General features: G+C 47.2%; 1 protein-coding gene across 1 annotated transcript in view; it reads left to right on the top strand.

The window, feature by feature from the left end:
* GCLC (glutamate-cysteine ligase catalytic subunit) overlaps positions 1 to 12,936 on the top strand; it is a 51,967-nt gene extending 39,031 nt beyond the window's left edge. Inside the window, exon 18 of the transcript XR_012653319.1 lies at positions 12,615 to 12,936. The gene's annotated coding sequence lies outside the window, so the exon portion shown is untranslated. The remainder of the gene's footprint in view (positions 1 to 12,614) is intronic.
* The last annotated feature ends 1,820 nt before the right edge of the window (positions 12,937 to 14,756 follow it).

The following is a 14,756-nucleotide window of genomic DNA, read 5'->3' as shown; positions in this document are numbered from 1 at the left end:
GAGCTCTGCTCTACTGTGCTCCTCCCCAGAGTCTTGAAGTTTAACGTGAATTATGATGTTTGTCTTAAAAGCAAGCTGCAGTGTCCCAAGCTTCTGGTCCCAGACCTTCCTCCTTTTCTGCTACTTATAGTTGCATCCAATATAATGCACTGCTGTGCCTCAGTGAACTTATCTCCCCTCCTCTCAGGGGCAATTTCTTGGTTTCTTTAAGGTGGCCACTACATTTTGAGTTTATCCCTGGGGTCTTTCTGAGCTTGAGGAGAACAGCAGCAGGTATCCAGTAGAGCTCTGATAAACTTCTCTGGGTACTAGGAAGCCAGTCACCTCCCCCAACCCATGGGCTTGTAGCTAGCAGTACTCTGCAGAGCCTAGTAAAAAAGACATTTGAAGCTAGTATTTAAAGTGGGAACAGCATATATAATAACTGTTTGTGGTGGGTTGACCCTGGCTGGATGCCAGGTGCCCACCAAAGCTGCTCTGTTACTCCCCTCCTCAGCTGGACAGGGGAGAGAAAAAATAACAGAAGGCTCATGGGTTGAGATAAGGACAGGGAGGGATCACTCAACCAATTATCATCACAGGCAAAACAGACACTACTTGGGGAAATTAGTTTAATTTATTACCAATCAAATCAGAGTAGGGTAATGAGAAGTAAAACCAAACCTTAGAACACCTTCCCCCACCCCTCCCTCCTTCCCAGCTCAACCCCACTCCCGGTTTTCTCTCCCTCCTCCCCCCGGCGGCGCAGGGGGACGGGGAATGGGGGTTGGGGTCAGTTCCTCACCCCTTGTCTCTGCCGCTCCTTCCTCCTCAGGGGGAGGACTCCTCACTCATCCCCTGCTCCACCGGGGGGGTCCCTCCCATGGGAGACAGTCCTTCACAAACTTCTCCACCGTGGGTCCTTCCCATGGGCTGCAGTTCTTCATGAACTGCTCCAGCATGGGTCCTTTCCACGGGCTGCAGTCCTTCAGGAGCACACTGCTCCAAATGGGTCCCCCACAAGGTCACAAGTCCTGCCAGAAAACAGAGTAACAGTCTAACTGTTAATTTAGCCCATTAATTTGGTTATGTCTATCAAAGATATTCCAAAAACTACCTCTGTTACATAACCTAAAGGCATGTATGTAATCATGCTGGCAGTGAGAAAGTAAAAATGACCCCAGTGAAGCAAAGTGAGGGTAATACCCAGAGACACGTTGTGCTCAAAAATCACAAATGAAAGTGTTGGTGCATGATGGCTCCTTGTCATTGACTTCCAAGAGTTTGTGTTCTGGCTGGAAAAATGCTAGTTTATAAAATATTTAAGCAACAACAACTGTTCTTACTCTGGAGAAAGTCCAAGCTCCTGTTAAATGCAATTAGATAGAAAGAAAGCAGTTTTTTATGAGGACGATGGTACGGATTTTGACGAAGGCATCTTAAAGAATGCCTCACTATCCGACTACAGCCAGTCTGTGTGGAAGCGAGGAGTCGCTTTGTGTGTGTTGTTCTGGCAGGCCATGTTCAGAAGAAGAGGCTGGGGGCAACGGGGAAGAAAGCATAAAGGAGTGAAGCCTATTACCGTTGAGTCTCTGAAATGTCCCGCTTTCTCCCCGCTCTTTTGATTTGTGCTGGGGAAGCAGCTGTGCCAAGATGACCTCAAGCTCTCCAACATTTTTCAGTTGGGTTTATTCTTTCCCTTCAACCATTTACTAGGCTGGACTATATGCCTTCCTGTCCGTTCCCATCCGTGCACGCGCGGGCAGTGCTGGACATGTAATCCTTGCCAGCTTACTCACAACATGGGCATTCAGAGGCCAAGAACTTGCAGTATTTTTCTTGGCGGTGTAAGGGACTGGGACTCCTTGCCCAAAGACTGCTGCAGAGCTGTCTAATGGAAAACAGGAAAGCCTCCCAGAAAAAAAAACCCTGTCCACCACAGGGAAGCAAGGCTCGACATCACCCACATTTCATACCCTTCACCCCACCCTGCAGCGTTCCTGTGCGTTACTCATCCCTCTGGCACCAGCTACAGCGTGTCTGATTTTAAACAGCAACAGGACAGAGGATTGCCAGGGATGTTACCGGAGAGATGCAAAGCCGGCAGCTGGCTCTCCAGAATCCCCCTGATTTTGGGGAGCAGATGCGGCCGAGCAGTAGCTTATCTCAGACACAAACTGGACTACTGAGCACAAACCACTTCTGCCTGTAACTTCTCAAAGCGGCAGGCTGAACTAGAGCAATGCAATATAAACTCCGATGTGACCCCCTGAGCTATGACAGTGGTAACATCCCCAGCAAAGCAAAATAACCCCGGTGGGGAGAGTGGAAAACCAGCCAGGGTCCTCGCTGGGGTGTGCTGATGGCACAGGCAGGGATGAGGTTGGGAAAAGCTCATTGCTAAGCCCAGGACCAGCCCTAGGTGGCCTTCTAAGTTAAGAGGCAATGCAGTGAGCTGGAGAGAGAAAATAACTGTTCTCTGGGGAATAAAGAGAAAAAGGAGCCAGAGCCACAGTGGTATTTCAGGTCCAAATCCTCTGTGGATTTTGGCCCAAGTTGCTTAGCCCCAACCCGTGCAACCGGTGCAAACCTCCTCATGTCCTGGTGTCCCGCTGGGGTGGCTCAGCAGAGCGGCTACGGTGACTTCTCAGCCCTCGCCGGCTGTGCGGAGGGGAGCTGAGGCCGGTGGTGGGGCTGTCCCGGGGACACCGCGGCCGGGAGCCCTCTGGGCTGGTATTCTCTGTAAATGTCCCACAAGCAGGACAGACCTGGTGTGTGTTTGTAAAGGGTATTGCCGTAGCACAGGCTGGGAAATAGGCCAGCTCGTCCCTTTCAGACATTCGGTTCAGCTGCACATTTGCACTGCCGAGAGCAAAATTGCCACTGTCTGAATTAAAACGTGTGACATCCAAGTGCTTCTGGACGTGACACGTGCTGAACAGCCATGTGAGGTAAAGAGCAGAATTCCCCTTTCAAATGCAGTTAGGTCTTGTTCTTAAAACAATCACTTCTAGACAACAAACTTCACTCATCGTTTTAAGTAAAACTGTCCGGGCCTCCTCAGCAAATGGCACAGAATGACATATTTCAGATTTTTGTCTTTTCCCTTTTACTTATGGCGCAGCCTGACGGGCACACATCCCACTGCTTCTGCTGGGTGAGGGATGGGGCCATTTCCAGAGATGCCGGCGAAAAGCAGACCTCCAGAAGGGAGTGTCCACGTGTACCTGGAAACTCATTCCAACTTTCCACTTCCCAGTCATCCCAGCACCTGGTGGTGGTGGTATCTGCCCATTCCCACTCAGGCCATAAGAGTTCGAAGGCGTGACATGGCTAGGAGAGGAGAGGGCAGCCCTGCAGCCCACTGTGGTCCCTCCAGCTGTGACCATGGCTTCCAGCAACACGGCGTGTTTGGTCTTGCCATGAGCTCATAAAATGTGACACTTGCCCTGAATCCAAACCCAATGAGCGCTAGGACAAGACATTATTTCTCATCCCACCTTGGAAAAGCAAAATCCACGCAACAGAAAGGAAACTTGGAAGATTCAAACTGTGCAACTAGAGTATCCAGGGAAAAGCTCTGCAGGCTGCTGTGTTTCTCGCTGGCTGCCTTCTGTGCTCATATGTTTGTACAAAACTCTGTAATGGTTTTCAAGATATACCAGGGCATGCTGTTCTCTGGGGGAGAGGAACGCTTCCTCCAGGACTGTACTGTCCCGAGGGAATAATCTGCCAGGTGCATTACTGGTCAGGACATCAGCGGAGCTGATTTCTTTTTCCAGCTCTGCTTCCATTCTGAAAGGGAGGCTTTATCTCTCTTTTGTCCTAATGCAGCCAACAGAGTTTTGTAGTGTGAAAACTTTGGTGCCAAACATGTTTGCTGTTGCAATGATACGCTACAACACTGCACAGTTAGCTCCTCCTGTTGCCGTATGGCAACCAGAGGCATGATGCTGGTCTAGAAGAGCGTGTGGGATGATGTGGTATGGTGAGTCTGCTGCTCTAATTGCAATTAAAGTGAAAAGCATTATGATCGATTTTATCATCAAACTGCTCTGTATTTACATTTCTCGGCTGTGCTGCGAGTTTGAGAGAGATGACACAGTGACAGCCTTGCACACCCATTTCCTACCTTTTATCATGAACAAATACAGAGCATATATAAACTTGGCCTGTACTAGCTACTTCCCTGTAAACAACTTCTACTGGTGGACCTCACTGGCAGTAAGGACTCGAAATCAGACAGATTTGTGTTTGTCTGATACCTACCATGAAAAGACATCTGTGGGCTGTGTCCTGGCAGGTGGCATGTGCCTCCCGGGGGACATTACAGACAGCGCTGAAATCACAAAATACTAGTGCCGTGTCTTCATGGCACACCTCCAGTTGGAGATCAGCTTCTATGACAGGTCCTACAACACGAGCTGGTGATTTAGCAGCTACTTTCAAAAGTTCTTTCAATGGGGTAGGAAACACTGACATAACACCAAGTTCCCAGTTTTGTGACCTGCCTGATGATTTCTGTGATGATGGGAATGGGAAAAAAAAAAATATCTGAATTCACATGTACGCAGCAAATCCCGACTGCTCTGTCACAGTGCTCCCATGAGCTCTGCCTGCTCCAAGAAGCACAGCTAAACCTAGTCAAGAGGAACTGCAACAATGGTTTTCAGGGAAAAAGGCTCTTTTCATCATCACTTCCCTCTTTGCCAGCCTTACCTTGCTCTTCAAGAACCTCCCCCCTCCCATCTCCCTCTCTCTCCCCAGGCAGGACATCTCCATGGTTGAGTCTCCTGTCCAACTGCTTCTTTTGCTCCTGCGTAAGCTCTCCCTCCTGATTTTCCCCTGCCTGCCTGCCTTGGAGGAAGGCAGCTGCCTGCCCCTCTGCAGCTGCACGCCAGCAGCGCCGCACCCTAAGGATACAAAGTGGGAGGCTGTGCCTGCTTCCCACTGCCCAAGTGGTGGAAGAGACAGAAAAACCTGTGGAGCCAGACACGGGCAGGAGCCACCCAATAGTCCTCTTAAAATGCCTCATTACTTGTCATTATGAAGGAAGACTCTGCAAGGCTTAGGCAGCCCGCATGTGGGAACCGAGTGCCCAAGCTACAAGCTTGTATGTGGCTTTTTTGTCCATGGTTAACCAAAAAAGGCAGAAGGAAAAGAGGGAGATGCTGAAGAGCTCTAGTTTGGTCAAGCTCAGCTTATCTGGCAGCTAATCTCAAAGAAACAAGCTGAGATTTCAGTGTGGGCAGAAGGAGGCAGGTCTGGTATTAAAGTCGGCTGTAAATTGTCTGCAAGGAGACAAGCAAATGAAATTCTGCTTTTATCCAGAGACAGGAGAACAGACAGCAGAAATGGAGACCTGCAGGCCATGTAGGAGAGGTGAGAAGATGAGGAGAACCCACCAAAGGCAATCTGATAAAGCGAGGAGATAGGAGGGAACACAAGAGTGGGCAGAACAGGAGGAAGCCAAGGAAGATTAGATAGTGGGGAGAGTTCGGCAGTGTCTGTGAAGCCTGCTGGTCCAAGGCAGATAAGGCTGGCATATTATTTGGGATGGAAGGCCTTCCTGTTGGCAAAATTTTATCTTTAAAAGAAAATAATAAAAAAAAAAGAAAAGCTCCTCTAACTTTGAGTCACTCTTTCCAACTTAGACATCCTCAAATGATTGCCAAGGAATGCTTTCATATTCTTACCTTGTTAGCTTTGGCATGCGGTGAGGTAGGCAGGAACTCCTCTGCATCTAGCTACCCTGGAACCAGTTTTAGACATGCAACTGGCAACTGTTTTCCAGAAATCCTAGCAATTCCTTCTTCCCGAGAAAAGCTGGGGTTTCCATCCTCCCTCTGCGTCTTTCTGCGTGGCAGATACAAACTGAAAAGGAATGAAGGGCTTCTGGGGTAAAACAGTGCATTTACAGGGAGACCAGGCTGCTGGCCTCAGTCGAAACATCAGGACTTGGCGGTGAGGAGAGGGAGTTTCTCGTGGGTGAGGCTGGAAAGCAGCTGGGTCCAACACAACCAGTGCAGCACTGGGACAGTGGCTGTGTCCTGCAGCCGTGGGATGGCGGCTGAAGCTTTACGTCACTTATGGCAGTGAACCTAACGTGAACTTAGGCTTTTGCAGGCTTACAGCAATTTTTTTATCTAGATCGGGAGTGATAAAAGTCCATTTATATCAACAGTTTTTTCCAAGATGGGTTGAGGCATCGGACCCTTGCTCATTTGCTGTCTTCTACGAGGGTCTGAGCTCCAGACTCCTCTCACATTTGACCTCCAAGTTTCCCAGGCGTCTCAGCACACACCTCTCCAGACAGAGGGGAGCACCAAGAGACCTGTGTAGGTCTAGTCACTGCCCAAACCAGCAATGCCCAAGTCCCAGAGGGACTCAGTTTGGAAGGTAAGCAACAGGCAATGGCAATCCACAAATTGAAATAGTGGCCGCTTTCTTTTTTTCAAGAAGGGCTTAGCAGAAAAAGATGTCTCAAAGTTCATATGAGACCCTTGCGGTTAGGGCACTTCTCAGAAAGTGGAAGGTCAGATACTCCTCTGCCTCACAGGGTTCAAATACACATAATCTCCACGCAGAGTACCTAAACAAATTCTTTAGCAGATTTTTTAAAGGGCCTCTGGAAAGGATGGAAATTCTCCATCCTCTTTATTGGGCTTTGCTACCACAGAGAACAAAACAGAAGATACTTTTAAACCTCTGTATAAATCTGCAATGAGTTGACATCTTCATTACTCTGCAGTGTTCTTCCTGCCTAATCTCAAAAAGCATAAAACAGAGCAACAAATGGCCAAGGCCAAAGGGGATTTTCAGAAAAATAGAAGGTCTTTCATAACAAGGGAGACAAAGTTAAGTTAGAACTTGTTCTCCTGGAAAATAGGCAGCTGGGGGTGTAACATGATAAGGGTACATAAAATTAAATCATCTAAGTAAATTGTGGAACTGATCACTGCAAGGTGTTATGGAGGCCAAAATATGGAAGGGTTTGGCAGGTGATTAGCCAAATTCAGGGAAAAGACGTAGCTACAGTAGTTAGATAGTGGCATCATCATCATTGTCATTACTATTATTGATGCTATCTGGTTTAATATTCAGCATTCTGGTTGCTGTGGTCTGGGTGCCATCACTGTCCCAGGAAATCCCCAAACCACAGGCTGCTGGAAAGTGGGAAATATGGCAGGGAAGGATCATTTTGTACCGGCTGTTTCTCCTGTTCTTTCCCTAAGCATCTACATCTGCCAGGGAAAAAACATTGGCTCTCTGGTCTGACTGAGTTATGTTTTTACACAATTCAATGTTAATTGAGAAGAGGGCATAGCAGAAAGAAAGGACTGCAGCCTAGCAGGCAGGCGTTGGGTTAGGAGTCCTGGGTTTTGGGAGCTGGATCAGTGTTCAAGCAGTCACTAGTAGTGTACAGAGAAAGAGAGTATGGAGACTCAGAGGTCTCCCCTAGCAGGTAGACTCCCAATCACCAGGCCTACACTTGCTCTCCTCTGGTGGGAGCTTTGACCATGCCTGGGGGCTCCTCCTGGGAGGTGGTTGTTAGTGGCTGAGCATGCAACCGAACTAAAGTCTTCAGCTTTCTGGGTGAGCCATCCAAATCCAACAGCATTGCACAGAAGACAACTAGACCAGCTGCAGCCATGCTGCCACGTTCCTTGACTGAAGGGTGAAGCCTGCCCAGCTTACTGAACTCAAAACATAGCACCGTACCAGCTACTAGGAAGACAATTAGCTCTATCCTGGCTAAAACCAGGACACCAGCCCTCGCAGCAGTCACTCAGAACAGGCAGGTGCTTCGTCTCCTGAGATGACTCAGGGCTCTCATGGGGGTCCCTCTCTAACAACCTTGACTAAGAAGGATGTAAGAAAAACTTCAGTGTTTCCTCTTGACTTTGCTATACAGCAGCATTTTCAAGTGTTTTGCTCCATGCTCCTGCTCTAGGTGAACTCTGTCATTCATACCCTTCTCCCTAACTACTCAAGTAATATATTAATCTACCCCTAGTTGCTCTTTCTAATGCCCCAACTACCTTCTCAATCATGTCTTTTAACCTGATTAATTAATTACAGCCCACATCTTGGGCAACACTGCTCTAATGGCCTGTTAACATTAACTAGCCCCTTTGATGGGAGTACTGGTTGCTTTGAACCATGGAGATACCTAACCCTACCCATGAGGTGGAAAAAGAGTTTGGGGCTCATATACAGTCCTAGGAAAGCAAACAGTCCTGGCTGGCCATATATGCCCAGAAAACATACGGTTATCTTATTCCCTGCATGGTCCTAGCCCAAGCTGACCCGCACTCTGCAGGCATGGCCCAAGACTTATGCAGGCAGGCAGGATGCGGCCACACTGCTCAGAGGAGGAGAGAGTTTAGCTGTAGGGACATGAGTTGTGCTGGCCTCAAGGTGAGTCAGCCCCCTTGGACTGTTTCATTTAGTAGTACAGATGTAATATATGTACCTCCCACCAACTTTCACTAGCGAGAACAGGCTATATCTATAAAGGAGGCATAAAGACATCTCATTTTAACGTACGCAAATATTTTCTTGGTTTTGCCACCAGACTGTCTACAGAACTAGAGGAATGTTATGCCTTTGTGGTTACATCCAGCAGTACCTGATGGCACATCACGTACTATACAGGACCCAAGGAGCCCTTCACAGATGAGGAGGCTGGTCAAGTACTGCAGGTCCAGGCAATGGCAAAGCCTCAGAAATTTACGATTCAACCTTGTGAAAATCAAGCAGCATTTGAGTCTCATATAACAAATGTTCTTTTAACACACTGCCTTCAAGTCCAACTTTTTGTAAAACATCTGAAAAGCTACATTCAGACTTTGTGTCTGAAATAGCAAACAGATGTTCTCATGCATGAAGAGAATCTAATATCACTGCCTGTTCACTGTGGTGTGAGCAGGAACTGATTTGCTTCCTGTTAAAAGAAAGTGCAGTTCAAACGCATAGCAATTTAGAAATTACAGAACAGAAGCACATGACAGTTGAGGTCAGAAGGGACCTCTGGAGATCACTTAGTCCTTCTCAAGGGTCAGCTAGAACAAGCCACCTGGGACCATGTCCCAATGGCTTTTGAATTACCTCCAAAGATGGAGACTCCACAATCTCTCCAGGCAACCTGTGCCAGTGTTTGACCACCCTCACAGTAAGAAAGTGTTTTCTTATTTCAGATGGAATTTCCTGATCCAGTTTGTGCCCATTGCCTCTTGACCTGTCAGTAGGCACCACTGACAAGAGGCTCTGCCTTCTTCATACCCTCCCATCAGGTATTTATACCCACCAACAAGATTCCCCGAGCTTTGTCTTCTCCAGTCTGAACAGTCCCAGCCCTCTCTGCCTCTCCTCATACAACCATTGCTTCTGTCCCTTAATCATCTCTCAGACACTTCGTGGGACCCCCTCCAGTAAGTTCATACCTTTCTTGTACAGGGCATCCCAGCACTGGCCGCAGCACTCCAGGCATGGCCTCACCAGTGCTGAGCAGAGGGGAAGGGCCACTTCCCTCAACCTGCTGGCAAAATTTTGCCTAATGCAGCCCAGGATACCGTTGGCCTTCTTTGCCATGAGGGAGCATTGCTGGCTCATGGTCAACTTGTTCACCAGGGCACCAAGGGCCTTCTGCAAAGCTGCTTTCCAGCTGGTTGGCTCCCAGTCTGCACTGGAGCATGGGGTTGTTCCTCCTCAGGTGCAGGACTTTTTGTATTTTTCTTTACTGAGCTTCATGAGATTCCTCTCTGCCCATTTCTCCATCCTGTCCAGGCCCCTCTGAATGGTAGTACAACCCTCCAGTGCATCAGCTGCTCCTCCCGGCTTTGTATCATCAGCAAACTTGCTGAGGGAGCACTCCGTCCCATCATCCAAGTTCTTAATGAAGATGTTAAGTAATATTGGCCTTTAGTATCAACCTCTGGGTACAACCCTAGTAACTGGCCTCCAGATGGACTTTGTACCACTGATCACAACCCTTTGAGTCTGGCAATTTGGCCAGCTTTCAGTCCACCTCACTGTCCACTTAGCAAGCCCATACTTCTCTGCTTGTCTATGAGGATGTTACGGGAGACAGTGCTGAAAGCCTAGCTAATGTCAAGATAAAAAACATCCACTCATTCAGGAAGCCACTCATCTTGTCATAGAAAGCTATAAGGTTGGTTAAGCACAATTCCCCCTTCATGAATCCATGTTGACTGCTCCAAATCACTTTGTTCATTTCAGGCTTCTTCCAATTATCTGACGAAGACCTCATCTACTACTTCCCAATCCAATGATCTGTACAAGACACCCACAACATCATAATGCAAGTTGGTCTGTCCACTAGTACAAAATGAATGATCAGCTTCGTGTCCATTTCCAGTTTAGTCCAATGATCAAGGACTGAGTTGTGGCAGAGACACACATGAGCAGAGAGAGGAAAAGAGCAGAAAACGATGTTGGTGCAGAGGGTGATGTTGCTTTTTGAGATTAGGCAGCTAGAACACTGCTGTGTGTGACGGAGCATCATAGGTCTGCTCTGAATATCTCAGACTAAAAAGTTTTAAGGCAAAGCAGCAAGGGATCTCCAAGTGAAAGTTTTGTTGGCGCCTAAATACTGCATTGGGAAGTTTGGATAGGATGTAAGGAGCATGTCCTGATGTTCAGAAGGCGGATAACATGAGTGTCCTTCCTCCCGTCTCCCTGTTCCTCGGTTTCTGGGCATAGCCAGGACCCATGCAGAAACCCAGCACTTTTGGAAAGCTGCAGGGCTGCAAGCAGTTCACACCTTTTACCTCTGGTACCAACCTGCAGCCAGGGGTAAGGCTGCACCTGGCAGCAGAAAAGCAGATTTTCCTTCCTCTGAAGGCCTGAGATGGCAACAGTGGTGGAAAGGAGGACCAGAGAGAGAGGGATGAGCACAGAAGGGAGGAGAAAGGACAGAAGACAAAGGAGTTTTAGTAGGAGTTCTCATACTTCCTCAAATTTGTACCAACAAACCTGATTGTATCCATGAATGTTTTGTGGGGCCTTTACCTGTGTCAGATGACAGATAGGTATTCACATCAACAATCTGGTTTTACCTGATTCGGAACAGAGCATACCTATTTCCTTATATGCCCACTTTGGGGATGAGTGATGCCCTCATAGCCTCCCTCCTACTGACGCTTGCTTTCAACTTCCAGCTTGGTGCCCTTTTCCTAGACCATTTGCAGTACTTGGAGAAACCCTCCTGATCTTGTAAGCACAAATGCACGTCCCCTCTTCCTTCACATGGATTTCCAGTGCAAGGCATGTTTCCAATGCTACTGACTTCATGGTTCACTCCTCAACTTCTACCGGTCATATGGCATTTGTCTAAAAAAATATCACACCTCAAAGCAGAGATGTGTTACCTGTGAAGACTCTGCACAGCCATGCAAACCGTTGCCTGATGGTAACGGATGTCCAGAGCATTTTATATCCAAATGAGGTAGGCAGCCAAATATTGGTTCTCTTGCCTGTATTGCTATAGATGTGGAGTTACAGCACTGCGGTTACCTCAGCATTACACCGACACTAAGTGACAGCAGAAAGTCATCCAGCAGGAGGGTTTTGCAACTGGAATGGGTAAACAGGTTATCTTTTGTTGTTCTTGTCTGCTTATCCATTCACTGGTAATGTTATATAACCTACACCTGCACTCAGGGTTTGTTTAAACATATAAAAGCAACATCCTTAAAGTCCTTTGCAAATACACTGAATATATTTGGGGGAAAATTTTAACATTTTTATAAGAGGAAGGCAGATCAGGAGTGCAGCATGCTTGCCTGCTGCCCAGTCCTTTCCACTACAGCAGATATTAGCATCAAATGGGCAGAGAGAGAAAGCTGTTTCTGAGGAGCATTCTCCCTTTTGAATGTTGCATTTGAATTGTGAATTTTACTGGAACAGGGAAAGCAATACCAAAGTCACAAAGAGCTTAATTTTGATAAAAGCTTCATCCTTTACAAAATCCAGAAGGTAGGGTAGGTGACTTTGCTGCATTTAGACCTTGTCCTTAATTGTCCCTTTTGCAGGAGGTGTAAGAAAATGGCATATAATTTCAAATTACTGCAACAGAAGACAGTGGTTATTGCACTACTGACACATGTACTTACATACATCTTTCTGGCAAGGTAAAATAGCCTGCAGTGTCACCACATTTTAAAGCCTTTTCCCACTGCCAGAGGACACAAAAGCATAATTAGGTTGCAAAGTGCTTTAAGTGGTTTCTCTTAAATTATTCTCATCTTTGGGTAGTTAAGATTAGCAAACAATTTAAGATTTTAACATGAAAACTATTCATTTGTGCTGTTTTCATAGCAAACCCAAAATCACCTCTTGCTGCAAGCTAAATTTCTTGTGGATCCTGGAAGAAAGAATAAGAAATCAAGCAAAGGAGAGTGCAGACATCAGAACTCATTCTTGTACTTGCAGTAAAGCCCTCCGTGGACCACGAAAATACATTTGTAGCTATCATCATATGTTTGGCTCCTGCCTTTGCTGCCTGGCAAGAGATATTGCGCTAGCATATCCTTGGTAGTATTGTAAAAAAAATCCACAAGAACAGCTTAGGAATATTTCAATGTTAATAATACCTTGTGCTTGTCTAACAGGCTTATTCAGTGACCTCGGAGCAAACACCGAACTCGACAGCTGTGGGGGAAAGGGGGAAACACGGCTTTCAGGAGAAGTGCAAGCGCACCCCGGCCACGCAGCGGAGGGGCCTGGCTGTTTGCCAACATCGGAGAACAGTTTGCTGACAAAGACGGGAAGTGCTGATGCCATTTTCCCCCAGCAAGGCATGGAAACTGTTTCTCCCTGCTACCGAAGCCACCATTTTTGAACGTGCATTGAAAACAAAGGGTATTTGTTCTTACGGGTTTAAAAACATACAGTTTGCTTTATACGTAGCAGGAATAAATCTATTTATTTTTTCTTCTTTGTCAGACATGGTTCTCTTTGGACTTATGGCCATTCATGTTCAAACCCCAATTGTTTTCTCTTCTGCTTCCAGAGGTGGTGGGGTTTTTTTAAAGCAGTTGTTCCTTTCTAACCGGACGGCAGCAGAAGTAAATCAGCTTCCACGTGTTTAGAAACAAAGGAACAATGAAACATTCAGCCAAGCTTGCCTCAACAGATATTTTTTTTTTTCATACTTTCAGGGCAATTTACAACAGGAAAACTGCCCAAGAGCCAGGGGATTTGGGAGGAGGAGCTCCGAGCAGCAACTGTGACTCTCCTGGGAGATTAGGAGCCAGATCCTCCCCTCACTTAAGCTTCTGGAAGTTGTGCAACTGCCCAAACAGAGCTCAGAGAAGAATTTGATGCATTTTCTTGCAGTGGTATGGTGGGGATAAATTAATGTGATTAATGAGCTACTGTTTGTCAACAGAAGCACGGTCACTGGGCGCGTGACAGACAGCTCCAAGTCTCTCAGCGGCGTAAGCAAAATTCAGGTGTGTAGCCACCCTGTTTATGGTCCTGGGAAGAGGTGGAAGAGCAAAGTGGGACCAGGGCGGACAGGTACCAGGATTTTGGGAGTGAGTGCAGCCGAGGCAGGCAGCCCACGGCACCCGCGGGCAGCCGCCCACCCTGCTTCTAGCGTCAGCAAGTCCTGCCTTGTCTTCTCAGCCTGTGGCAGTTGTGAAAGGAGACTTGTTATTTAAGTCCCCGCAGCTAACAGGTTTTACATGATCATCCGGTGGGCTGACAGCAAACAGTTAGGTAATGGAGGCCAACTGTCACCTGGGAAGTTGTCAAGGCACTCATGTCCAATTGCCTGCACCTACGCTTCCTTAAATATTAGGTGGCACTTATAAGCAGGGGTCTCTTCTGACTGGAAGCACACAGCCCCTAATAAGGCTGGGGCCATATTTTGGACCTTGAGAGCAATTTTCAGGTGCATGACCTGAAACCATTGCAAAATTATTAACCGCCTTGCTCTAAGACATGAAAGAAATGACGGAGGCAGAGGGAGCAGAGCATCACCTACGCCCCGTCAGTCGGGAGCTGCAGTCACGACATGGCACAAACACGTCTCCCGAGCGCTCCTAGCACCGAGGATGTGCAGCAAGATACTAAATTCGGTTCAAACTGCGGAAAGTAATTTCAGCAGGCAGTATGCAATCACATGGGCTGGAAAAAAGCCAAGCTGCTGATTAGCACCCTACAAAAAGTCGCCAGGGATCAGTAACGATGAGGGCTGTTTGATTAGCTGCCGCTGGGCTCTGAGTGCAGGGTGCTGCATTTTCCGCCGTGCTCAGCAGCTCTCCCACCAATTTGCCCTTTGCACCATGACCAGCCGGAGTGCTGAGCAGAAGAGGTGACAGTCCTCGGCATCTTTTCCTTCTGGTCTTTTGCCTTTCTTTGGGAAAAGGAGGGTTCGGGTGCTTGGTGAAGCCAGGGAGACCATTTGCCTTCAGCTGGCTGGACTGCTGGTGCTAGCAAGTGTTTCCAAGCAAGCCAAGCTTACAGCTTCTATTACTGTTTTAAAATAAGAAATTTATGCTTCTACATTTTGCTGCTGGTATTTCAAAAAGAGAATGTTAAAATAGATTTGATATGAATGGCTGTATTCTTTACGGTTTTACAGTTTAGTTAGCTTGTTCAAAATGTCATCTTCTTTTCCAGGCAGCATTTCCTTGTTAGTATCTCTTCAAACCTTATCTGATTTCTTTCTGCTTCTCAGCTTTGCCCTTAAGATAACTTCCCTTTGTTTTCTTTCCAGTGTTCTGCATCATTCCACCAGCTTTCAG

The sequence above is a fragment of the Buteo buteo genome, chromosome 17, assembly GCF_964188355.1.
Source record: "Buteo buteo chromosome 17, bButBut1.hap1.1, whole genome shotgun sequence".
NCBI classification, from domain to species: Eukaryota; Metazoa; Chordata; class Aves; order Accipitriformes; family Accipitridae; genus Buteo; species Buteo buteo.
The sequence above is the reverse complement of the archived record's forward strand: the minus strand, read 5'-3'. Positions and strand labels throughout refer to the sequence as shown.